This window comes from Lepisosteus oculatus, chromosome 12 (genome assembly GCF_040954835.1).
Source record: "Lepisosteus oculatus isolate fLepOcu1 chromosome 12, fLepOcu1.hap2, whole genome shotgun sequence".
Taxonomy (NCBI): domain Eukaryota; kingdom Metazoa; phylum Chordata; class Actinopteri; order Semionotiformes; family Lepisosteidae; genus Lepisosteus; species Lepisosteus oculatus.
The window spans coordinates 22508097-22534457 of NC_090707.1; positions in this window are offsets into that span (position 1 = coordinate 22508097).

The following is a 26361-nucleotide window of genomic DNA, read 5'->3' on the forward strand; positions in this document are numbered from 1 at the left end:
AGCAACACATTAGCTGGACTGTATGATTATTAGCATATGAATATAATGTCTACTAGGTAGTAAGAGTATTGTTACGTTCTTATGAAGGAAGGCAGTGATGACAGCAGTGGGGCTAAGTACAATATGAGCAAAAAAGACAACCATTGAAAATATTTTTGTTTACTGTTCACAATTATTCTCCACAAATAATATATCCATGGCAAATATGTTCACATCTATTCAATATAGAAAATACAGATATGTATACACATTTTATCGGACTTGATTGCCAGTTATATATGCCTACATTGGAAATAAAACATTATGAAATTAATGTTGTGCATTGTTACTTTACATTAGTCATATTTTGTGCAACAAATCTTTTGGTTTCCTCTAATTCGGAAACTAAAGTTTGGATTTTCTTCCATGATTATAGTGTTATGAATGTCATCATGATTTTATAGTATATGACATCAGATTGCAGTATGCAAAAACAAAACAAAACAAAAAAGAAATTAACAGCAGTTAATTATATGAAATATATGCTGAGAGAAAAAAATCTGAAATAACTAAGGAACAATTGAACTGTGTTGAAATACTATTTAACAAGTAAACGCATTGGTAATATACCGTATCACCACTAGGTGATAGTATTGCTCTTTCCAACAGACGGAGGTAAAAGACATTTGCAGTACAATTCAGAGCTTCGTCTCATTTTATTGCATAACATTTGATATACTGATACTGTACACACAGTGCTTTAGAAGACTTTCAGATTTTGACATTTTGACTGGAATTCGTCTTCAACAGGAGGAATATGGAGGAAAAATTCAAAACAGTTTTCTTCAACACAAAAACAATAGGATCAGTATTTCATAGTATAATTTTAGTGGAATTTTCTGGAAAATGTTTTCATTGTTCTGTGATAAGAAAATGTACATAGACAGCTAGAGATGCTTTACTTTCCATAGCAAAATGTAATTCATATCCACAACAATGCACTATGACCTGTAGACAGCTCTTGTCCCAGCTGGATACAAATTTGGCGATGGAAGAATTAGGAGGTCCTTGAGGGGAACAGGGGGATGTAATGACAAACTAATCTCAATGTGATCACGACCATAAAGAGATTAAGCATCAGGAAGAAAATCTTAAAATCAATATTCTGTCTGGTTGGTAACCAAAAGTAATCTTTGTTAAAAGTGGTTGTTCTGTGATTAGCTTTTGGAGGCTCTGCAGTGCAGATATGCAACAATATTTAGCCATTTAACATATATTTAATCCAAATGAGACAGAAAATGCTTGGTTTTAACAGTGTTGGGGAAGCTTGTGGTATTCTTATTCATTGTAAGTCAGATAATACAATTTTCCAGTTGCCGTTCCAAAAACGTCTAACACTTTTTTGAATAATTTTGAAGGCAAGAATATTAATGAAGTTTAAACATTAAGATTTTGTAGGATTTCTGTTTATCATAATGACTGCTTTTAGCCGTGTCCCATTCCTTCCAAAGGTGTTTCTCTGAAAAATAATTATGCTTCCTAAGTTTTACTCTCAAGAGTCTATAAAGACAATTTTAATTGGCTTCAAATTATGAGACTATGAAGGCCACTTGAAAAAAGTAACATAATTTCATGCAAAACATTCACTGGAAGTTCATAATATGCAATGATGTAATGGATTTATCATAAAGATTAAAAATCTTAACAAACATATTTTAATGTTTGTTGACCTTATTAGACCCTTATTCAGCATAAATAAAAGAACAATTACAACTTTAATCCATTCAATGGTTTTTGGACATCTTTGTTTTAATTATTGTAGTATCAACATATGAAAGTCACGTAATGCAAATAATGCCTTTTCATTTATGTAATTTTAATTTTAATTTTAAATTAAATAATTAAATGTCTAAGGTTCTATTTGTGCTATTGGTTTCAGTCACTGGTTTCTTTACAGACAATTAGACATAAAATTGTAGCTTACCTTTGTCACTTCAGAAAAAATGAGGAGAAAAGAATACACATTATAAAAAGAAAAAATAGGAAAAATGAAAGAAAACAGAAACATTCAATTGTTTAACAAATATCCCTGCTGTCTCCATCTTGACATAGTTTGACAACAACACATTGCCCACCAGGACGACAAGGGTGGGTAAGGAGGCATTAAGATCCAAGAGCAAGAGTATTACAGTCCAGGGTGGCCGGCATAATGCATAATGACTGCATAGGACTACATTTATTAGGGAATTAAACAAGATGAAAAGTAAATAACAGGGCAGGGCTGGGTTCTTTGCACCTGATGCCAGCAGGACAGAGAGTAAGTCATCAGGGCCATCCACTGGGGGCATGTCAGGGGCCAGGTTGAATGGGCTGTGTGCTGTCAGGGGGTCTCTTCTAGAAATCTGGCCCAAAAGCAAACTGTCAGAGTGGATCGAGAGGCATGCCAGGGGTTGTGCTAAGAAGTGTGCCCACTGAGTTCTGGATCTGGTGCAGGAGAAGGGGCAGGCCTGCTGAAGCTGGAGTGCAGACTGGACGCAGGGCAGCAGGGTCTGCACCCAGAGAAAGTCTGTGTAGGACACGGGTTGTCGGGGATTGTTGGGGTAGTCAACTGGAGGCATTCCAGGAACTGCACTCAATGGGGGTCATGCAGTTGGGACAGTCTTCTCCTGAGACCAGGCCGAACAGGCACACACAAGTCAGAGTGGGCTGCAGAGTTTGCATCCTGGACCAGGGTTATCAGTATATATACTGGGGGCTAGAACCAGTACAGAATCCCTAGTGAAGGAAGGGAGGAACATCAGGGTCTTGGAGGCGGGCAGGACAGGGAGCACATTGGACAGGGAGGTGAACTGTAAGCGCGCCAGGAATGGTGGTGAGTGGAGGAGTCTCCTCCAGGGGCCAGACCAAGCACATGCTGTCAGGGTGAAGTATTGAAGGTATACCCTGGACTGGGCCGGGCAGTATTCTCAGTACAAACTGGGGCCAGCGGAGAGTCCCCAGCCGTACTGCCACACGAGCAAGCTGGATCAATACCATAGAGTACAACAACAGATACGGCTTCCAAGGCTTAGTCCAAGCGTGTTGGAAAACAGGTTAGCAGAAAAGTGGGAACAGTGAGAACTCTGCTGGGAAGCACCAGGTGGTAAATTGGGAGTGAAATAATGCTGGATTGCTGAGGAGAAACGGAACAGGGTTTAAATATCCCAGAGCACCTGCTGCTGTGTAACTTCTCACTGTAGCCAGGTGCTCCGCATATCCTGTCTCCTCAGTGATCAGTGCAGGGCAGAGGTGAAGCCCACGGCTGGGGCAGACGAAACAAGATTTGGATCAAGTTACAGACAACAACTTATGGACTGAATGTATGCACTTGGTTACTGTCTTGAAAAAGATATTAGAGAGGAAGTACAAATGTACTGAAAATCAATTGACCCTTTTCATTATTTTTGTCTTTACTGTTTAGAGTTTTCTATAGATCGTGTAATACTGTAAATACAGAGCTACAGTCTGTTTTACTTCCAAAAATAATTGTTTTGCACCTTTAAAAGAATCCTCCTCTGCAGAGGATACTGCTGGTATGAATATTTGATAAGAAAATTCAAAGTTAACCCTATTCCTGTGTTTCTTTTTGATCACTCCAGACTAAAGCTTTCTGTCACTGTTTTGACAGAGCAGAATTTGATATAAAGTGTATTTTCAACAATCTCAGTGAAATAATGTGGAGCTTTTTAAGGCATCAACCTATTTTAATCCAATAGATTATAAATTGTATGATAAAAAATAATTGCTCTGGATAGCTTTGGATATTAGATATCTAAACAGTGTTTAAAAAAATAGTTTTGGACTAACACACTACTAACAAGTAGTATGATGGTGTACTGGTTAGCACCACTGCTATAATGCTTATCCTTATCCAGGCATTGGCAGCCCAGTTGTAAGGAGTGTGAATGTTCTATTTGCATTCACATTTTCTTTCCAGTGTTCCAGTTTCTTTCTACATTCAAAAGATTTGATGACAAGGATGGACTTGATATTCTAAATTGTCCTTTTCTCTGATGGAGTGGCTTTGCATCCACAGGGAAATCAGTTGTGTGTCTCAGTCCTGTCTTACATACAGTAGTATCCTTCCAGGACAGGTTCCAGCTTGCTGAGATAAGCAGCTTTCTGATGATGGGTGGATACACATTCTAGACTAGTTAATTAGCAAAATATCAGCCCTATATATGTTTGTAATTATACTGTATATACTGTAACTGTTTTGTGTTACTGAACAATACCAGTGTTGCTCTTAGTGGTTTTTAGATTCCTTAGTTTTATGTTGCAATAAGACCAACCAATTGTGTTGTAATTATTCTGGGTGTTTGGATGAAAAGGTAACTCTACGTTCGGAGGTTTAAAATTCTACAGAATATTAGTAATATCCAATGACTGCAATGCTTTAAGTCTGCATTCAGACTGTCAACAATGTATCTTGTAATTTCAGAGCTTTGAACAGAAAATTCTGTTGTACAGTTGGGTATGATTTAATATTCGTAAACTAAAAAGAGGCACTGTTACTGTAAAGATACACAGACTTGCTTAGTTTACATTTTTTTGGCTTTTAATTTTTTTCTAATTTTTTATTCATAAGCAAGGGAGATAAAATTATGCATTGTTTCAACATCACAAGAACACCCAAATGTGTACAGTATATGAAATCTGTACAGAATATGAAGGGAAGCTTTAGTTAGACTAAGATTTCTAAGTTCTATTGTTCATATGAAAAGTCAAATCAATCAAATCAAATCAAATCAAATCAAATCAAAGTTTATTTATCAAATGCAGAACAATACAGCGTGCAGCAGTATTTGCTGGCAATGAAATGTCTTTTCTGCAAGCTCACAAAAATCACAAAAATCGCAAAAATCACAAAATTCACAAAAACACAAAAATCACAAAATTGAGGTTACGAAAATAAGGTTACATAATAAAAGATGTTATAGAAATTGAATCAAACTCAATATGAGTAGAGCTGCTATGTGTCCATGGTGTATGCAATATATACAAGTAGTGCAGTTATACTGAATACAGTGAAAACTGTGTGTCCATGTAGCCAGGACAGGTGATTTGCTAAAGGAGCTGCAGGTTGGGTATTTAGCAGTCTTATTGTCTGGAGGTAGAAGCTGTTCTGTAGTCTGTTGGACTTGGACCAAATGCTTCGGTACCGTTTACCAGACGGTAGGAGGGGAAACAATATGTGACTGGGATAACTGGTGTCCTTTAGAACGGACCTAGCCTTCTTCAGACATCTAGCTGAGTAGATATCCTGGATGTTTGATAGCTCACAGCTGGTAATGAGCTGCGCTGACTTCACCACCCTCTGCAGTACTTTGCGATCCTGGGCAGAGCAGTTCCCATACCAGGCAGTGATGCAACCTATCAGGATGCTCTCAATAGTGAGTCAGTCAAGTCAATCAGGCAAATGAACTCTTGCATGTTTTAAATGTATTCAAAATGTAAAAGCTGTTTTATTTAACAATTAAAAGCAGTCAAGTAAGGTCTACTGGTTGGGAGGGAAAGAGATTCCACTGCATATACCACCAGTAAGTTTTAGGTTTAAAATGCTGTGTCTATGTTTAAAATCAGCAGTTCAGCCAAACCCTAAGTGAGATTTATTGTAGTAGGGGTAGAATTTTATTGGTTTAAATTGTCTGGCTTAGAGAACGGCAACATGACTGCAAGGATTGAGCTCTTTGAAGCCCTCTTTCAATCATTTTATGAGGGGAGAGTCAGGTTGCTACTTTAAGGAGGATGGAAGGGGGAATGTGAAATGATAATGTAGAAGTGGTAGCTCCAGAATTGATATGAATACTCTATGTAGCTGAAAGGAAGTGGGGAAGGTTAGGGTTTGACTGTCAAAACAGTTAAATCTCCATTTCAGAAGTGTGACTAAAACCTCCACTAGACATTTTACAATGTAAATGTCTGTGTGATCTAAATTTGTTTGCCTTATTGGCTAAACTAGCTTGGTTGACGAAATGGCATAGATTACTGTCATGACAAGGATGGATTTCTTCAAACTCCCCAAAAATGAGTGATGCAGAATTGTTCAGATGCACAAAGATTTTGTTTTCAATGTTTCAATGCTGGGATGTATGGGGTTTGATGTTAGGTCTAATGCCTGACTTTGGAAGCCAAGCCTAATCAGAATTGTATTGTAGTGACTAAGCTTCCTTGATTAGCAGTGGAAAATGCTGTGCTGAACTAAAAGAAGTCTGAGAAGTGTTCAGCACTAAAGTTGCTTTAGTTAGAACATCTTCAAGGAATCATAGGAACCAGTGGTGTGTAACTGTCGATTCTCTGTGGTGAATAGAGGGATGGTCAGGATGGTTTACTGAGATAAGCATATTTGCTTCTAAATCTGGATGGCCTGATTGCTGAATCTGTATTGCATGTAATGGATGCACTCTTTGTAATAGATTCAATGTACAGTACCTTGCCCTGTTTGGTCGGCTTTGCTTCTTTTGATAGGTGTAGGTAAGTGTAGTACAAGATCTGAAAAAAAAGAGGTGAAGGAGGAAAAATCCAAAAACTACTAGTAGAAATTAGACAGCAAAATTTGACTCAATAACAGAGAAAAAGTAATTGCTTCAGATAGTAAATATGTAGCTGAATAAAAGTTTCACAGCTTTCAAACAACATGCAAGTACAGTATTTCCACTTTCTGAAACATTTGATGAGAACTCTGTTGTGGATGTGAGAGGACAAAGCAATCATTTCCATTATGTAGTTTATGGAGGAACAGAAGTTAGATAATTATACTGTAATGTACCAATGTGTCCACAATTTGGTTTCAGTAACTTTGCATATAAGCAATGTGGCTTATTGAGTGGAATAGTGTGAGGTTAGGGTTTGACCTCTTCCAGAAGCTTTGTCAAAACTCAATTAACAATAAATATGTAGCAACACTGTACGCTTTCATCACTAATTCATCATTAATTAGAATTCATAGGGCATACAGTAACGTGCATGCATTTTCTATTATTATACACTACCTTCTCAGACTAATCAGCTTCAAGAGAGGATGACTTAGAGGTGTACCTTGTAAGCTTTCTTCAATGACTCACAAACCCTTGACTGGACCCTGTAAATATTTTTCAACCTGTTCAGAATGGTCACAGCTGTCTCATTTTATCTTGATAGGGATTCAGAAACTTCAGTATCTAATCAAATATTTTTTCCATTCAAAATGAACACCTGTGTTTCACATCCATGACTTTGATAAAGCGAAGCAGTGCTTACATTCACAGTTGAATTATATGTCATTTTGTCTCATCAGAGGTTAATCCCAGATGGTGATGCCAAATATATATAAAACAACATTGTCACACAAACACACCATAAAAATATATTTGTTTTCTTCACACCACTTTAGTTTTTTTCATCCATTGTAGTTATGTTTTATTTTTTACATTAGGTTTCTCTTCAGTCTAAAGTTTATGTGTTAATTTTGACAAATTACAGATACTGTATACTGTATGTATATGTTATTTATAAGGAATTTACATGATTCTAAACTCATTCCACAGTTCTCCATATGGTTTACATTTTATTATTCAAGTTCATTATTGATTTATCTGTGCTCTGTGGCTAATGTGGAAACATTATGTAACTTTAAAAATGACTTTTATTAAGATGAAAATCAGGAAATCAAGTGCAGGTTGTGACCAACACCATCAACAACAAAAATAAAAGCACTTGCTTTTTTGGTCCAAAAAATGATAAAACAACACTTCCCTCATCTGTGACTCATGTACTTGTGCTTTCCACTAACCCACTCCCAGCTCCTATTTAGCTCAAAGGTCTTGATTTACCACTTTGTTCAGTGCTCTGCTCCTTCCTACTTCAACTCTCTCATCCCTGTTTCATATACAGTATTCATATTTCCATTCATTCTTTTCACTCACCAGCTGGTCATTCCTCATATCTTAGTCTCCTATGCCCACTGCTTGCCTAGGCCTATAGTGGAATCAACTCCTTTACAACTGCAGGATTACACCCCTTTCCTACTGCATTCTCAAATCTTGTCTATTTGCTATAGCTGTATTGTATTTGTTATTCTATTTTCTGTATTTCTGAATCTCATGATATATTTTATTTTATTATACAGTTTTAAACTCTGTAACTTGTGAATTATATATTCATTATTTTTTTATTAGAACTCTTGTAATTGTTTATTAAGAAGAGAATGTTAATAATAAAACAATGCTTAATTTCTTTGTTCCAATAGACCTAACAAATTATATTATTTGCATAACATACATTATGCTTTGAATATGCACTGTTGATTTTGTGCAGTAATGTTACTTATTGTAGAGTATTTGATTGATTAAATCATTAATCAATCAAAATTGATTAAAAAAAAGTAATCAAGTATTCCTTGTTTTAAAACCAGTGCTTTTATTAATTACTGTACACCTACTGTATTGTGGACACTGTAGACAATCGTTTTTGTTGTACCTCACATTAGAATTTGTAGAACCTTGTTTTTTATTAATAGTTATAATTTGTGCTGTTAGAATTTCTTCTAAATGCTAACATTATCCTTCTGTAGAACTAACTAGAGATTCAGATAGCATGAATATGATAGCATCTCCTACTTCATACAAAATTTATTATGACTTTTCTCCTCTATTGTTCTAGTGACTTAATAAACACCCCTCATATTATCTGTGCTTGGTTTTGCAGAGATAGTCTGCTAGGATGTGAATCCTTGTTCACAAGAGCATCTTTCTGGCATTAAATGATATAATTAGCACTCTGTGGGGAGGTCAAATATATGACTATATAAATAGACAAGCATGAGGAGTTCATAGGTTAAAGTGATGTGGGCAAAGAAGTTTTAAATACTGGAACACAGTGTTGAGGCAAGAGAGATTGAATATCATGAGTACTGATGTGGGTAAATTGTTTAATTTTTTGCTTTTCAGTGTAGCCAATGGCATTTCAAATCTACACAAAACAGTTATCTCTAAGAATTAAATTATACAATTAATATGCAATCCATTTTTTTTTTACTTTAAGCAAATTTTGGTTTACCTTACATATTATATTTATTTAATGAAATCCCCTAAACTTTCTTTTTGAATACAAACGTTACTCATCCTTTCAGGTATTTTCCTGAGTTGCTCATTAACTTGAATAGATTTGTGTTATAGAATTATGTTTTTTTACAGTTTTATTTTTTCATGTTAAGAAGCTCTGTTACCCTTAAGATAATAATATACAGATGCATTCATTGACCTGTTTTGGGGTAATTTGCAATCAACAGTTATACAGTCCATAATCTAGGGCAATTTTTAGTTTATGTTGTGACTGTACAACAACAAAAAAAGAGAATAAAGTGCAGTTTGTGGGCTGCTTGGGGCATGGTTGGTTTTCCATCATCTGAGGAAATATGATTTAACAAAGTTACTTTTTCTGTTTTGTGATTTAAACTGAAAAAACAAGAGGTATGATGGTACAATGGTCAGCACTGCTGCCTGACAAAACTGGCACCCTAGGTTTAATTCTAGACTGAGAGTGCTATTTGTGTGGAGTTTGTAAGTCCTCTGTATTTGCATGGGTTTTTGCTGAGTGCTAAAGTTTCCTCACACAGTCCAAAGACACACTGGTAAGTTAATGACTATTAGGAAAATCGGCCCCGTGTCAGTGTGTCTCTGTGTCTGTGTGTGCCTGGCAGTGGACTGTTGTCCCATCTAGTGTGCATCCTGACTTATGCCTTTGCTTGCCAGAATTGGTTCTGGTGCCTCATGGCCCTGAATTGGATGAAGCAGTTAGAAAATGGATGGATGGATATTAACTGCTATTAACTGTTTTAAAGGACACTGATGTACATACAGTACGGTACCTCAGTGAAGATAATTTTGATCCTTCTCTCTATCTAATCATTGAAGAGTTATACAGCAATTATACTGGATCTCACTGATGTAATATTCCTAGATCTAAAATATAATTTTCAGCATGTGAAGAATTTCAGTTACATAAATATGATCACTATGTCATAGGGTCTGAGTCTCAGACCAGGATCATATTTAGCAATCAATGAGTTTCATATGAAATGTTTTGACTGCCAAATATTTTTCTCAAACCGTGAAACTAATTTTATCATGTTATTTTCTTAATTTTCAAGATACATGTAAAATATTGTTTATGTATTATAAAGTACATTCTCCAAATTTCTAGAAATCACTTTCTCTGTGAGAACAGAGAAGCATTGTGCAGTGACCATGAACTTAAATTAACATTTTTTACCTGCCTGAATAAATGTGAGAAAATATGTAAAGTAAAAATTTAGAAGAAAGTAATGAATAAAAATAGATTTAAGCCCAAAACATGACAGCCAAAATATTTTTAGTAAATTACTAGTTTTGAACAATAACATTTGGATTTTTAAGGATCTCTAGATGAGTAACAGAATAATATAAACCTAAAGACAAAACAGTTTGACTTCTCCACCTTTGTTGTGCACTGAAGTACAGTACAGTATATCCATTTACTGAAGCAGGGGGAATGCAATTCATCCTGCTTACACCTATCATAACTATCATCGCCACATTCTTTCCATGGTTTTCAATGCCAAGAATGGGGCTGGCAAGTTATTCTGTTACACCACGACTGTATCTTACCGTTTCTGGTCTGCTGTGAGGATTAAAGCTGAAATCTCTTACATAAAGTTTGTAGCTGCAGTCTTAAGCCTCTCACTCCAATTACGACTTATTATGTTTATGAATTCATACTTTTTTAACTCTACATCAATATCATTCTGTTAATATACCATTTTGTCTAAAAATGTAATGTATAGTGAGTAGTGTAAGCTAGGGTCATAATTTGTAGATTTAGTTTTAGTTTTATAATAAAGGCAAACTTCACCTCAATATTGCTTGATATAACATGAGAGTAAAAAAAAAAATTGCACAATGCTGTGTAACTAGTGATTACTTCTTTGTATACCTATTATTATGGTATAGCGGTATGTTGGTCAGCAAAACAGGCCTAACATGGTTATAATAATTATATTCCAGTATCTCATAATTCATTTTAAATATTCTTCTCCATCATCACCTTCATCATCTCTAAATGATGTTTCTAATAACCACAAGCTTCCATGATGGACAGGCTGAGGATACCAAGCTAATGAATCCTAAAAAGGGCAAAACCTTGCTGTGACTGCTTGTCTTGAATTAATATATGTGAAGCGGAATTTTAAAAAATCTTGAAATGGTTCCACTTTTCTAATGTTGTAAAAAGGCCGCACCTAATAGTTTGCTATGAGGAATGCTGGGATTTGGTTAGATATTTAATAAATATCGCAAATAGCTTTGATATCAATTAATATCTTTCTGTTCGTCTGTGTGCATGTCAAAATGTTTAAAAACAGTTGTTTACGTTTATCTTACAGTCTCTATGACTGTCTTAACCTGTGTGTTACATTTGCTGGAATCCTCGAGATGCCGTTCAATTGAATTGTTCTATACCTCTCTGTTGATTATTGTGAGCTTACGTAGTAAAAAGACTGAAAACTGTAATCAGTTGCTTTGTTTGAAAAACAAATGTTACCTCATTTGTGCAGACCCATTGATGTTCTGTTCTAATAATCATTCACGCTTATACAAAAAATCCTTTGAACTATTTTTCCTACTTTTTCACCACTACACACGTAACTACACACCAGATTCACAGCACTATGTGTCAGATATTTGACCAGATGAGAAGGTGCATTGATTTATTTGTATGTGTATAAGAGTTTATGTGAAGTTGTGGATTAAAATGTAATTGAAAATAAGCAAAGTTTGCAATTTTCTATAACTAAGGCATAACATTTGCATCAGTGAGACCAATGTCAACTATGAGTTACAGAGCTCAATGGTTGAGAGAAGATGTCCATGGTTTATCACTCTACAAAGTGACAGGTAAAGATTTATTCCATGCTGAAAGGAAAATAAAAGTGAAAACTTTTTGTCTGAGGATCCTTCTTCAGGTGTGAGGGAAAGAGGGAAACCGGCAGATAATAAAGCATGGGAAAACAAAAGAGGGGATAGTTAGGAGGAGAGGGGAGCAGGGGAGAACGAGTATCGATACTCAGGGAGAACTGTAGGAATGAGAGTTTCTGAACTCCTATTGCAGAAAGACATCTGAAAACAAAATTATCCTAGAACTAGAATCACACTTTCCGCCTTCGCTCAATGATAGACCCTTCTTCTTCTAATCCTTTCTAATCATTTGCAGGTTTTGACTTCACACCGCTACTCCAGTTCTCCCTGAGTGTCAATCCTTAAACTTTTCTGCTCTTCTCTCCTCCTAACTACTCTGTTATTTGTTCTCCCATGCTTTATTATCTGCCTGTTTTCCTCTCTCCCTCACACCAGAAGGCTCAGCCTAAACATGGTGTCTCTTTTATTTTCCTTTCAGTATGGAAAAACCTTTACTTGAAGCCTATGCATGCTGACGCAGCTACCTACTGTACTTGAACTCTACAAGGTGGACTTGTATGGGACAAAAAGCAATACATCTCAAATTCCACATAGGGTTTGAAACAAAGCATTAAAACGGTACTGCAAATACGTGGCAAATGTTTTTTTGTCAGACAAGTCAGAATTAGAACTTCTACAGTATACGCAAAATATTAAATGTGATGCTCAATGCAAATAGTGCACCACTCAGTCAACACCATCCCTGCTTATAAACATGGTGGTAGCATTATAGTTCTGCTTTTCATCAACAGGAACTGGGAAGCTAGTGAAGACTCAAGAGAACATAGATGGAGCAAAATACTGGCAAACCTTAGAGGAAAAGTTGCTTCATGATTAAAACTAGGACAAAAATTCACCATTCAGCAGTACAAAGACCCACAACACTAAGCTAAATTTAGACTTGAGTGGCTTCTGAATAAGAAAGTGACCAGAGCTTGAGCAAATCTCCCCCGAAAACTGGGCAAAAACTGATGGTATGCTTTAAGTAGAAACTGACCCAACAAGGCTAGAGACTACAATTGCTGCCAAAGGTTCTTCCACCAATGTCATTGGTCTGACATTTTTTGCAATCAACACATTTTAGTTTTTCTCTTTAGATTTGTTACGAATCAAAGTCAGAATGTAGAAGGATCCTATGCAGATGAGAGAGAGAGAGTCGAGGCAACAGTAAACACTAGAGTCCAATCCGAATCGCCAGACGAGATCGTGGTCAAGAAACAAAAACAAGGTCCAAAGCCAAATAAGTCATTTACAAGAGTTTTCCAAAAAAAGGGCGAGGTAGGAGCTCTTGAGAAGAGAAACCAATACTGGGCGAAGAGCAGAGAGATTTGAGGGTTTAAATATGTGGTGCAATGGGTGGTGATGGTTAACACGTGCGGCGCCGCTTGTACAGTAATTAGTCAGCCACTGAAACTGGTTAGCTCGTTTGCAGGTAGATCTCCGTTGACTGGTGGTCTTGACAAGGTTTTGTTTAAATGTCCTGTCTCTTATACTTATACTTACTCTTACACTTGGAAGTCTTTACTTTCAGAATTGATTTTTGAATAAAAATATTTAGTTTAAAATGCATTAATATGTATAATTTGTTAATAATACAAAATGGCAAACCATAAGAAGGGGCTGAATAACTTTGCAAGGCCCTTTTTTCTGTCTGATTCTGGCATTAGGTAGTTAGACAAAATAAATCAATTAAAAGAACTTAATTTGCTTTGAATAAAACATTAAGTATTAATCAACATGGGAATTTTCCATTTTGAGTTCGTGTAACATTTCTGAAACTTTCTTATTAGCAATATCCAGAAAGCCACCTTTCATTTTCCTTTTGTTGTGCTGAACATGATGTTTATTTCTCTGGATAAATTCAATACATGGCCATTCCTCAGTTCTATTAGTCAATTTTCAGTGAAGTCTTATTGACCAGATGAAATTCAACACCATACAGACCTAACGGAAACTAGTGACCCGACTAAGACAGTAGTTACGACATCTGTTTGTGTCATCAAAACGAATGGGTCTAAAAAGGTATGTCTGGCCAGACAAGGCCTTGGTTTGCATTGCATACTCTGTTTTTCACTCTTTAGTGTATGTGATGTTGTTTTTCAATGGAGTTTCAACATCCTGTATAAATGAGTCATCTTACAAAGAAGCACAACTAAAAAAATAAATTTAACTTTCTCTTTAAATCACACTCTTGAGAATATCATATGGGGGAAGCTGAAGGAGCCATGGATCATTTTTCCAAATAGGAAGCGAGTATTTAATATTTTACATAACTGCAAGAGGAAGCTGTGGTTAAGATGACAGTGCTAGAATCCCAGTCATGCGCACGCAAAGAGGCTTCACTCTTTGATGAACAGGGGCAGGTGCAGATCATGCATCAGCCTATGATTTCTCAGCTGCTTGCCTTGTGCAGAGTAATCTTCGGAACATCCCATATAAATAAACACTACTGTGGAATCCATCCCTCTGATATATACAGTACAAGACAACACAGTACATTTTTTATTGAGACCTGGAGATGGTGCCACCAGTGTGTCACTGATAACATTGATAGAAAGCTTACTGTTGCACTGCAGTATGCCAGAAGGGAATTACTTACTAATACATAAAGGGAATCATTAGGAAAAAAACAGCTACAGTATGTTGAGAATTAAAATACAGAGAAAGGTAAAAGAAAACTAAAGCCGCATAGATTACTACATAACATTTGCAATGTTATAATTAATATTTGCATGGAATACTTGTACTTTGTATACTGTATACTGTGCAGGGTTACTTACAATGTAATTATTTTCTTCTGCTTCTTCTTGAAATATCTTCTTTTGTTTTTGTATACTGCACAACACTTGCCAATAGAAGTGTAGACTGTTGTAATAAACCTGCAAATAAAATTTTACAGATTCAGTTATAAAATCTTATTTGTTTCAAAAACCATGGCTCCAATATGTTTTTCTGTTTGTAACTCTGGAAAATGGAAGAACCTGTCAGTAATCCCAATGCATTGCTGAAAGCATAATTTACCCTCATGTTTTCCAGATATATTCAAGACGTTCAGCTTCATTGGTCTCAAGTGAAGCACAAGAATGCCTTTTCTGTCCTCTTGGCCATTTGGCTTGGATGATGTAGTTCTGTATAATAGGGCCCACCTGCTACATAACCTTGTCCTGATTTCAGATCTCAATTCCAGCTGCAAGAGGTAAGGCAAGGTGACACTACCTTACACGATTTGCCACATGACCTGAAGGCTTTGGAAGATAAATGGTGCCCTTGGTGACCTTTAACTTCCTGTTGCTCTGCTCCTTATCCCAGCTGGCCAAGACAGGTGGTTAAGATTTGCTTTTAGAGAGGTACATTAACATTACACGCCTGAAAAATAACTGTTTGACATTAAAGTTTCCATTATTAAGATCTGTGGACTTAACAAGATATTTTCAGTAGTTGATGCTAGCCCCGCAGTACAACTGCTTACCCAATTTATAAAACCACTTTTGTTTTACATTCCAATATAGTTGTTGTTTACATTTAGGTAACAGTTTCTTCTTAATATCTGAAACGTGGAAAGATGTATATACATTCAGTGATATGGGGAGCAGGGAGCTAGGAAGGCAAGACTATGGAATTTATTCTTTGACTTGATAAATGGGAACAGATTTTCCTTTTCTCAATGTGAATGACCCAATACCTGGATCATGCTACTGAAAATAAAATAGAAACAAATATATTTGTAACACCCATAATTTATTGTATTAGTCACATTGATGCATTCAGTGAAGCATCCACACTTTCACAGTTTATTGGCATAAATGTACACGCAATATTAACTGCCACTTGGACAGAATGGAAATGATTTGGTGTGACTGGTGTCTGAACTGGGCATAGCCACGCAAAAGAACTGCACATAATTATGGAAGTCAGACATTACAGTAAATCTGTGGGTTTTTTTGCCTCGCAACTTGACAATTAGTCCATAAAATCTTTTACTTCCAAATCTCAAAGCTTTGCTCCATAATAAAAGAAAATATTTAATAATAATAATACTGTAATTTTCAGTGAGGAATCTTGCAAGAATGATTTTCTTGGACCAATTTGAGAGAGAAAAAATATTTCTGAAGGAGTCCTGCATGTACAGTATATGGGATCCACAAGACTTTTGGTCCTAATACCCAGCAGGATACTTTTATGCAGGAAGAAACCACTCTTCTGTCCAGCTTTGAAAGTTTTTATTTATGTACACATTAGCATAATAAAAAATAACTCTTTATTGTCTAACAATAAATCCTTTAGAAATCTGAGGTATGTTTCAATTCACAATTTACAATTAACAATTGGCTTTCTGTTCTTTCATTGTAAATTGCAAACGTATTATAATTTCAGACAAACTTGCAATTTTTTGTTGAGGATCAGGCTTACTGTACATGAATAGAAATCCAGCATGATTTTCCCCAGTGTGTTTATTTCAGGTTTCCATTTTTCTGACTTTAATTAATTACTTATTCAAGCATTACTCAAAATGAAATCATGGTTCAATAAATTAAAGCTGAAAAAAACCAAATGAAATCCATTTAGAAGCAGCAGATGGAATTCTTCATCTTTGATTGAGTAAAAGTTTTTGACATTAAAGTAAATGTTTTATAGGAAATACTATTTTATTTCAATACCAAGAGTTTTATTCTGTTATTTAATTCTTTTAGTCATTGAATTGAAAGGAAAAGACATCAACATTGGTCACATTTCTTAATTTAACAGAGATAGAAACAGAAAAAAGTAAGCCTTTTAGAATTCCAAGCTTTAAAGATAGACATCATTTATATGTACAGTATATACAGTATATGTAAAATACAGTATACAATATGTACAGTATATAGAAGTTTAAGTACTGTAGGTAGCTGAGTCAGCATGTGTCGGCTGCAATGGAAAAGAAGAAATGGGGAATGTGCAACAGAAGCTTAATCTGAAGCTGAATCTGGGAGTTACAGTAAAGACAATGAAGCCAGGCGCACGAGAGAGTTGTGCCCAAAGATTGAGTTGAGATTTAAGTACAGTGGTGGTTGGGCACGAGAGAGAGATGTACTGCCTGGGATGTGAGGATGAAGCATCAGAGAGGATGTGAGATGTTATAATTTATTAGTGTTCTGTATGTGTGAGACCAGCTTGGTGGCATAAGGAAGAGACATCATCAGTTGGAAGTGGACCTGGAAGTCTGAGGACTGGCTGGTAGAAAGTGAGTGAACCAGTAGTAATCGAGAGAGACATTGGAGAGTGGGAGGCTAGAGAAGGGACATGTATGACATCTGGGGAACAGGGGGCTCAAAATGTGGCATCTAGGATCAGGGAGGCTCCTAGAGAGGAAGGGACATTGAGGAACAGGGAAGACTAGACATGAGTAGTAGCCTTGGTTATTGCCGTATCATCCTGCAGCTACAGTAAACATTCAAATATATTGGTAATTTTTTATAAAAAATATGACCAGTCATCTGTCTAGAACTTTAGCCAGTCATGCCACCATTCCAGTTAAAATTGATAATACTGAAAACTTACAGTTCAAATGTAAGCAATGCAGACAAGTAAACAATGACTGAAGATGTGCAATAAATAAAATTACAATGAGATAGATGGTTTAGGTGTGGTTCGAGGGGCATGGCCAAATGTGTTCACCAATCCCTCTGCTTGTCAATAGAAGCTATTGAAGAATCCGGTGGTAAGTGTCCGTATGCTCTTGTATCTCTTGCCTGAGGGCAGTGGGATGAAGAGCTCATGCCTGGGATGGTGACTGGGATGTTCTCTGTGATGGCCAGAATTCTACCACTGCAGCGGTCCTCGTAGAGGTGTTTAATCTCTGTGAGACCACAGCTGATTCATTGTTCTCTGAAGTGCCCTCCTCTCTCAAGAAGAGGTGCTGCCAAACCACATGGTAATCCCATTGGCAACCTTGGATTCAGACAGCAGCCTTGTGGGGTGCCAGGGGTTAGGGTGAGCGGTGTTGATGTTTTATTACCTATCCGCACCACCTGTGGTCTCTCAATTAGGAAGTCGAGCAGCCAGTATATATATAACAGTATACTGTACAGTATATATACAGTACAGTATATATATAACATACGTGGAATATACCCTTTTCTTAAGCTGAACTGCTCCGTCCTTCGGATGAGACGTAAAACCGAGGTCCTGACTCTCTGTGGTCATTAAAAATCCCAGGGCGCTTCTCGAAAAGAGTAGGGGTGTAACCCCGGTGTCCTGGCCAAATTTCCCCCCTGGCCTTTACCCCATCATGGCCTCCTAATAATCCCCCTCTATGAATTGGCTACATTACTCTCTGCTCTCCTCCCCACTGATAGCTGATGTGTGGTGAGCGTTCTGGCGCACTATGGCTGCCGTCGCATCATCCAGGTGGATGCTGCACATTGGTGGTGGTGGAGGGGAGTCCCTATTACCTGTAAAGCGCTTTGAGTGGAGTGTCCAGAAAAGCGCTATATAAGTGTAAGCAATTATTATTATTATTATTATTATTATGTTTTATGTTATGCCAATTGCTATAGGATGCCTAGCTGTGAATAGCAAGACTGTTTATTTTGTATTTTATTTTAACTCAAGTTCCCTTTCCCTTAAAAATCAAACAATTAGGCATACCAACATATGCTGTATGCTGTCTAAATTATTTCCTTGTAACTACTTTATGCTTTAGGGCAAATTAAGGCTGCTAACATTTTCATAAGAGCTTTAGACTACAGTAGAACTGGAATATCTTTAAGAAAGCAAGAATGGTTAGAAATAAAAAGAAAACATTTGGCCTGTCTAGCTATCTGGTAGTTAATAGCTAATTTGTGTTATTTATTGATTACCTGATATTAACATTTTTCTAATTGACAAAGGTCTCTGTAACACTTGAGGAAAACCTAGTTAAGTTAATTCTAAGTTTTTTTTTATTCTAAGTTAGAATAAAAAATGGAATGAAAGACATTTTACCAGTAAAAAGTATACTGTCTTGTTCCCAGTCTAACCATCAGCTGAATGAAAATTGGAATCACTAGACTACAACATATTTGAGTTTCAAAGATTACATTTCTGTTTTACATCAATTTTTAAAACTTTTAAAAAATATTACCATAAGTCTTAAAGAATTACTTATTTTCATGAAATAAATTAATACTAAATTTGTGATTAAAAAAATCCTTAAAGGTTTTCACAAGACAATTTGAAGGATTTAAAGCTTAACTGATACTACCACTAATTTCTATTTTCTGCTGAATTTATGCTGAATATAGATTTTTATGTATTTTACATAAACTTACAATTACAAAGTATGTTTCATTTTCTGGCTGCATTTTGATTTTATTATTGAATTTGATTTTATTATGTATTACATAGTAGACTATTAATGAAATTAAATGAAAGTGTAACTACAGTATTCTATGTTGCAAGGCATCCTATTCCATAAGATGTGAATTACTGCTCGATCAAATTAATCCAGTTCTTTCTGAAAATTGCTTTTGAATTGAGTATATTAAAACTCAAAAACCTTAAAATAAAAATATATTTCAAGCATTGTTTTGTGAATATAAAGCTCTGTTGTTTGTAGTACCTACTTTTTTGTATTGTTTGCAATATCTTACATTGTACATTGTATAATACACAAATCTTCAATGATTATTTATTAGTACACATATGGAACCTTAATCAAAATATCAAAATTATATCACATTAGTAAAGCATGGACCAACCAACAGCTGGGCGCTTTTCTTAAAGCAAGAAAACCAAAATACTTTGCTCTGTATGTAATGATAAAAATCTTAAAAACAAAAAATATGTCCTGCTTTTCGAGCACAGGCTAGGGCCCCTTAGCAATTTATCATTTTAAAATGTGCTGTAGAATTGGTTGTGGCCCCCTGCATCTCAGGGGATATATGGTACTGTTGATGTCACATGGTTAGAAATTAAATGCATATCACTCTGGTTAACATACAATGGCAAATCCTGAAACTGTAGTGTTATAATCAACAAAAGTCTCATCTACTGGAAAAAAATTAAACACAACATAAAATACATCCTCAAAATGTGAAACTCTGATGTAATAAATGTTAGTCCTTTTTATCACCTTATTTGTGTTTCATTGAGATTATTAGAACTTCATGAACCCTGGCTAATATGCCTTATAACCCCCAAATGAATATTTATTTTTAGTCTTATTTGACATCAATGAAATGCTGCTAATTGTCAGCATGTTTTGCTTTACTTCAGTTTTCAACTTGAGTAAACTTTCTATTAATTCTGGTCCAAGGCTCATAACAGATTTGGGAAGGAAAATACAAATGAAAATTACTAACTTGTTTTGAAAGAAAATTCTGTGGAGGTGTAAAATGGTCCTAATCTCTAGTGGAAACAGTCTTAAAATCCAAATTACATTAATTAAAATTGGAAAATGTGCAGATAAAATGGTAATATAATAATAGTAATATAATTCACAGTAATAATAGAATTGAAGCCTGCAGTACAGTTTCAGCATTGCTTCATCAGCAAATGAGGTGTTTGTACCAAAAATATATATTATTACCTAATTTATAATAAATACTTAATATTGTGCTGCTTGTTGGTGTAGGGATATGGTTCTCAATTTAGATGAGAGGAATCCAGCCCTCAGGAATAAAGATTCAAAGCTCCCCACATGTTCATATGTTTCTATCAAGCTAGACGGGTGATATTGCCTCCTCTAATATGTAACCATTCTAAATGTCTGTATCTATTGTCTTGAATCTTTTGCTTTTGTATTCTTTCCCCATATACAGTACTGAACTGTTAGATTATAAGAGATCACTTTATTAGCCATATACAATTTCTTGCATTAGGAATTTGTCCCATCTTGCTCCCCATAACACACAGGTACACAGACGGGGAGAGAGACGTCTGGGGTCAGAGCGCAGGGTCAGCCATTTATACGGCACCCCTGGAGCAGCTGGAGTTAAGGGAGTAGGATTCCTCTGCCAGCCATGGGATTTGAACCGGCAACCTTCCAGCCACAGTTCCACCACTCCACCCTACAGTATATTATTGTTATTAATGGTTTATAATATATTGATTTGCTGAATAAGTGGGAAGTGGTGCCAGGATTTTTAGATTTTTTAGTTGCATACTGGTGGAATGATAAAAGATGTGAGGGATACGCTGTCAGAGCAACACTTGGAAGTACAGTATGGTAGCAAAATGAGCTGTAACTTGGCCGAGACATTTAATAAAGATCTGAAAGAGTAAATGCACTGACTAAGAGATTACAACACCAGGATATTAGTAGGACAGTGCTTTCCAAGAAGACTGTATGGGCGTGCAGTGCTTGCGGGCTGCGTTAACTAATGTTCTGGACTGTTTTGAAACCTGGCATAAAAGATCTAGCAGGAACAATTGCCAACATTCTTTCAGCAAACTCCAGCATTTACAGAAATGGATCCCACTTGGCCCCTCTGGCTGTTTCCCTCCAGTTTATTCTGTTTGTAAGGGATTGCTCAGGGATTTTTTGGGTTTAATGAGGTTGGACAGCGATAGGCAATATGTAGAATATTTGTAGACTGAATTACATGCAGATATTTCAGTTTTGACAGAAAGTAGTCGATGACATATTTCCTGTCTGTCAAGTCCAGGGTGTCTGTTTTTCACAGCTTCATCTCAACCACAAGTGTGTATCACATGTTCAGAAGTATGTATTTGATGTTCATCTACATTATATTGAACATGTTTCAAATGTTTGTTGTATCATAAGAAGATGTATTCCTGATAATTTCCTTTAGAAGGCTTTTTTGTTGCAGAGCATTTGCCTGTGTACCTAGGGGGAACTTATTAGAAAAACTCTTGAATGTACATATATTTGGTATATTCTAAGAACCATGTGGGACATGTGCAGTAATAAATACAGAGCTGTGACTGCATTTTTTTACAGAGCCACATGAGCCACACTCCTAGGGTTGCCCATTTTGTGAAAATTGAATGTGTAATTTTCACAAAATGGGCAACCCTAGGAGTGTGGCTTATTGTTTCACTCTCTATCAGTTTTGTTCAATGGCTTAGTGAAAGTTTTGTCCGTTCTTCTTGGCACACTCATTCAAGCCACTCATTGAAGCCACTTATTGAAATTTACTTTCCTATTCTTAAACCACACCAGTGTAGCTTTGTCCTTGTCTTTTGGATCACTGTCCTGCTTAATGGTGAATTTGTGTCCTAGTGTTAGGTCTGAAGCAGGTTTTCCTTTATAATTTGCAAACACATTGTTCCATCTATGTTCCCAACAGTCTTCACAAGCTGATGAGAAGCAGAACTAACAAAATTGGTGCCAGTAGCTGTTTGACAGAAGGGATTGTGTTGACTGAGTGATGTACTTAGTTTGATGTATATTGGGTTGCATAGCTCTTTGCAATTAGATCAAAAGTTCTAATTGTGTCTTGTCTGATTACAAAACCTTTTGACACATTTGCAGTATCTCTTAGACGCTTTGTTGCAAACCTCTTGTGGGATACAGATATTATTTTACTGGTCTATACAAGCACCATTTGTACAGTGACAAGAATGTTTTTTCCCAAATCAGTCACTGGAGTCTGTTGTGAAGTCTTTCAAAGCTGATTTTCAAAGTGACTCTTGGCTTTAATTTCCTCTTTACATGATTGCGCAGTTTGAAGGGTCACCCTGATCTAGATCACGATCTAGATCCTGTCTGGGTGCCTTCCATTTCACAATTACCATGCTTAATAAGGTCTTAGACATAAGGTCTTTGACGTATTTAAAACCCTTTTTTAAACTCTCCTATGTCTTCATATAGCTTTATCACTGCATTATTTTGAAAGTTCATTCGTCTTCATAGTTGAATCTTTGCTTGAAATTGAGGAACTTTACAAAAATATATGATATAGAGACTCTTTTGTCTCCCACTGCTCTTCTCCTGAAGTAGGCCTCTTTTACCACTAAGCAAGTCTCTTCAATCTGGAATTACCTGTTTCTAACACATCCCCCTCATGTTCCGTAAATTTCCACAACTAGCGATCAATTGATCAGCCAAGATTTTCAAATTCTGTTCAATCCTCCTTATCTTGTTTCTCTTCATCTGACCATCTAGAGCAGTGGTTTCAAAGTATGGTCCGTGGCTGTACCCTTCTGTTACCTTTGTGTTTTAATGAAGCTTGAGTTATAGTGGACCACCCCGCCTTATCATTCTCCCCATCATCGCCTATCGCTTCAGTGTTTTAGTTTTATGCACCACAAATGAAATTATGTCACAAATTGAAAACGAGACAGTCAGTTTGGCAGCATTATCCTTGCCACCATGCAGCAGTCTATTGTCGTTAGTAATGCACGGGACAGGTTTTTTTTTTACCAACACCCACGCGACCTGATTTAAAATGATAAAAGTACTAACCCGAAGCCGGTCCGAACCTGCTACATTAGAAATTACACCGAACAATATTCAAAGATTCATTTAATCTACATTTATTGAATTCCCTTTTTTAAAGAGACTAAATAGCCTAGTCTTGTGACTTCACAATTGATGCAAATAATGTAACCTATGCTTTTTTCTTCTGTTGTGCTGACTAGCTCGCCAGACGTCTTCTACCTGGCTCTTTTTTATTTTAACTCCCTGTTCTGGAGTTGTGTCCTGTCTGCTCTAACTGTATTGTTTTCTTTGTAATACATTGTTTGGTTGCTTATGTTTTCTCCCGCTTTGCCTTGTGATACAACCAATTGGGACTTAAATATGGTAAAATGTCAGTTTAAAACCTTACAATCACTTTAATTTAAGATACAAACGATCAGTTTTCTGTAATATTTTGCTTTTGGTCATATAACACCCGCCCAACCCGATCTCAAATCTTTTTTTGAACCCGAGACAAACCGCACATCACGAGTTGTCATGATTGCATGGTTACACTGTTTACTTTTTGATATGTGAGTGTGGTTCGACCTTTGTGCTGATTATTGTTAATACCATTTTGTTCTTACTTTTGAATATCTTACTTTGAGTTTGAAAGTTTAAGGTGTAATTTAACGAAGCAGTCGAAGCTGAAGGGTTATTATGGAGCACTGGCTTAAATCTGGGACACTGAAACACAAATATAGCGAGGATGCTGACAGTCCAAGTGCGAGTAAGATGCAGAATAGAAGTGAAAATACGAATGAGGTAATTTGTGAACCATACCAGCAGTGCTGTAATTCTAATTCCAACAGATGGATAAATGTGATGTGCAAGGAAGCAGACGGTATGCTTGATGTGATGTCTTCGTCCGGACATGAGACTTGTCCAGCTTGGATCCAGATATCACTTCTCTGATTGCTCAACAAAAGGAGCTCCATTCTTTACATTAACTTTTTAAGTAATAAAAACATTTGCAAAATATGCAGCACTGTTTATAAAAATCTAAGTACTTTTCATCAAATTTAATTCAATATTAGTTATTTTTAGTACATGTGATGAATTTTACAGGGTAAGAGGTGGACGTAGGCATAGGTGGTCCACCACATCTTTGACTTGGTGTAACTGGTCCGCGGACCATAGAACTTTGAGAACCACTTCTCTGGAGCACAAAATACAGTTACCTGACAGTGTTCTTTTATCTACCCTTGACACCTTTGCTCCTCTAAAAACTTGAACCATGTCCTTCTCTCTCCCTGCCCCTTGGTACAACGACCATCTGCAATCTAAGAAGGCAGTCTCCCGCAAACTTGAGCGTAAGTGCCGTCTTTCTGGCCTAAATATACATTATCAGGCTTGGAAAGATTACTTATCTGAATATAAGGTTACAATAGAGTCTGCTAGATCCACCTACATCTCTCATATCACTGAAAATTACCATAACAACCCCAAACATTTTTTCTCCACCACCAAGAGTTTACTAAAGTCATACTGCCCCCACTACATTATCTGCCTCATTGTAAATTTGCTACACATTCTTAGATTTCTTTACCTTCAGGATCAACAACATCCGACATCACATTCTCTCCACTACGCATATGATTTCCACGCCTCCTCGCTCCTTATCCAACTTTTCTTGTTCCCTTCTCTCCAAGTTCTCTCTTCTTGACTCAGCATCCCTCAATAAACTAGTTACACACATGAAACCCACCACATCTATTTTAGATCCCATACCCACCACTTCCTTTCAGTCCTGTTTTTCTTCTCTCTGTCCCATTGTCCTCAATATTATAAATTAATACCTGAGCACTGGCGCTGTGCCAAGAAAACCTAAGATGGCTCTCGACCATCTAAACAGTTTTCTTCCCATCTCCAACTTACCCTTTCTTGCAAAAATTCTAGAACATTTCAGTTACATAAAAACCTTTTGGCAAATTACCTTTTTGAACCACTCCAATCTGGCTTCCGTCAACTTCACAGCACAGACACTGCCCTGGTCAAAGTCACTAATAATCTTCTAATAGCTTATGATTCTCTTTCTATACTCATCTTTCTTGATCTTAGTGCTGCTTGTGACACTGTTGACCATGACATCTTACTTTCTCGTCTTGACTGTGTTTGGAGTTTTTGACACTGTTCTCAAATGGTTCAAGTCTTACCTCGCTAATCACTCTCACTTTGTATTTTTTAATGGGTATAGGTCTGAAATTGGTCTTGTTAAGTCTGGTGTTCCTCAGGGCTCAATACCGGGCCCCTTGCTCTTCAGCATTTACATGTTTTCACTTGGTCAGCTTTTAAGATCACATGGCCTCAGCTATCATTGCTATGCTATATACTCAAATACTCAAATATACACCCATTACAAACCTGACACTGATTTGGCTGTCTCTATTCTATCTAAAAGCATCTCTGACATAAAAACGTGGATGACTCAGAATTTCCTTCATCTTAACTGTAACAAGAATACTTATTGTGAGAAGTCATGCTTATTGGGACCCCCCATCAACTTTGGAAAGCCAGTCCTGTAACCCTATCTGTAGATGGTTCTGTACTTGAGCTTCAGTCTAAATTGAAAAACCTTGGGGTGATATTCGATTCTGGCTTAACATTCGATCCACACGTGCAGCACATTGTCAAAACATCTTTTTTTCACCTCAGAAATATAGCTAGACTATGCCCTATGTTATCACTAACTGTGGCTGAAAAGCTGATCAACACATTGTTTTTTCCCAAACTGACTACTGTAATGCTCTACTCTCTGGGGTATCTAAATCTACATTGAACAAACTGCATTATGTCTAAAAAGTGGCAGACAGAATCCTGACCAGGTCTAGTGTACTAGACCTACTCCCCACCTCGCAACTTTCGCTCTTCTAATTCTGGTCTCCTAACTGTCCCCCAAGCCTGTCTACATTCTATGGGTGACAGGGCCTTCTCTTGTTATGCCATCAAGCTCTGGAACTCTCTCCAAAAGGATATCAGAGAGTCACCTTT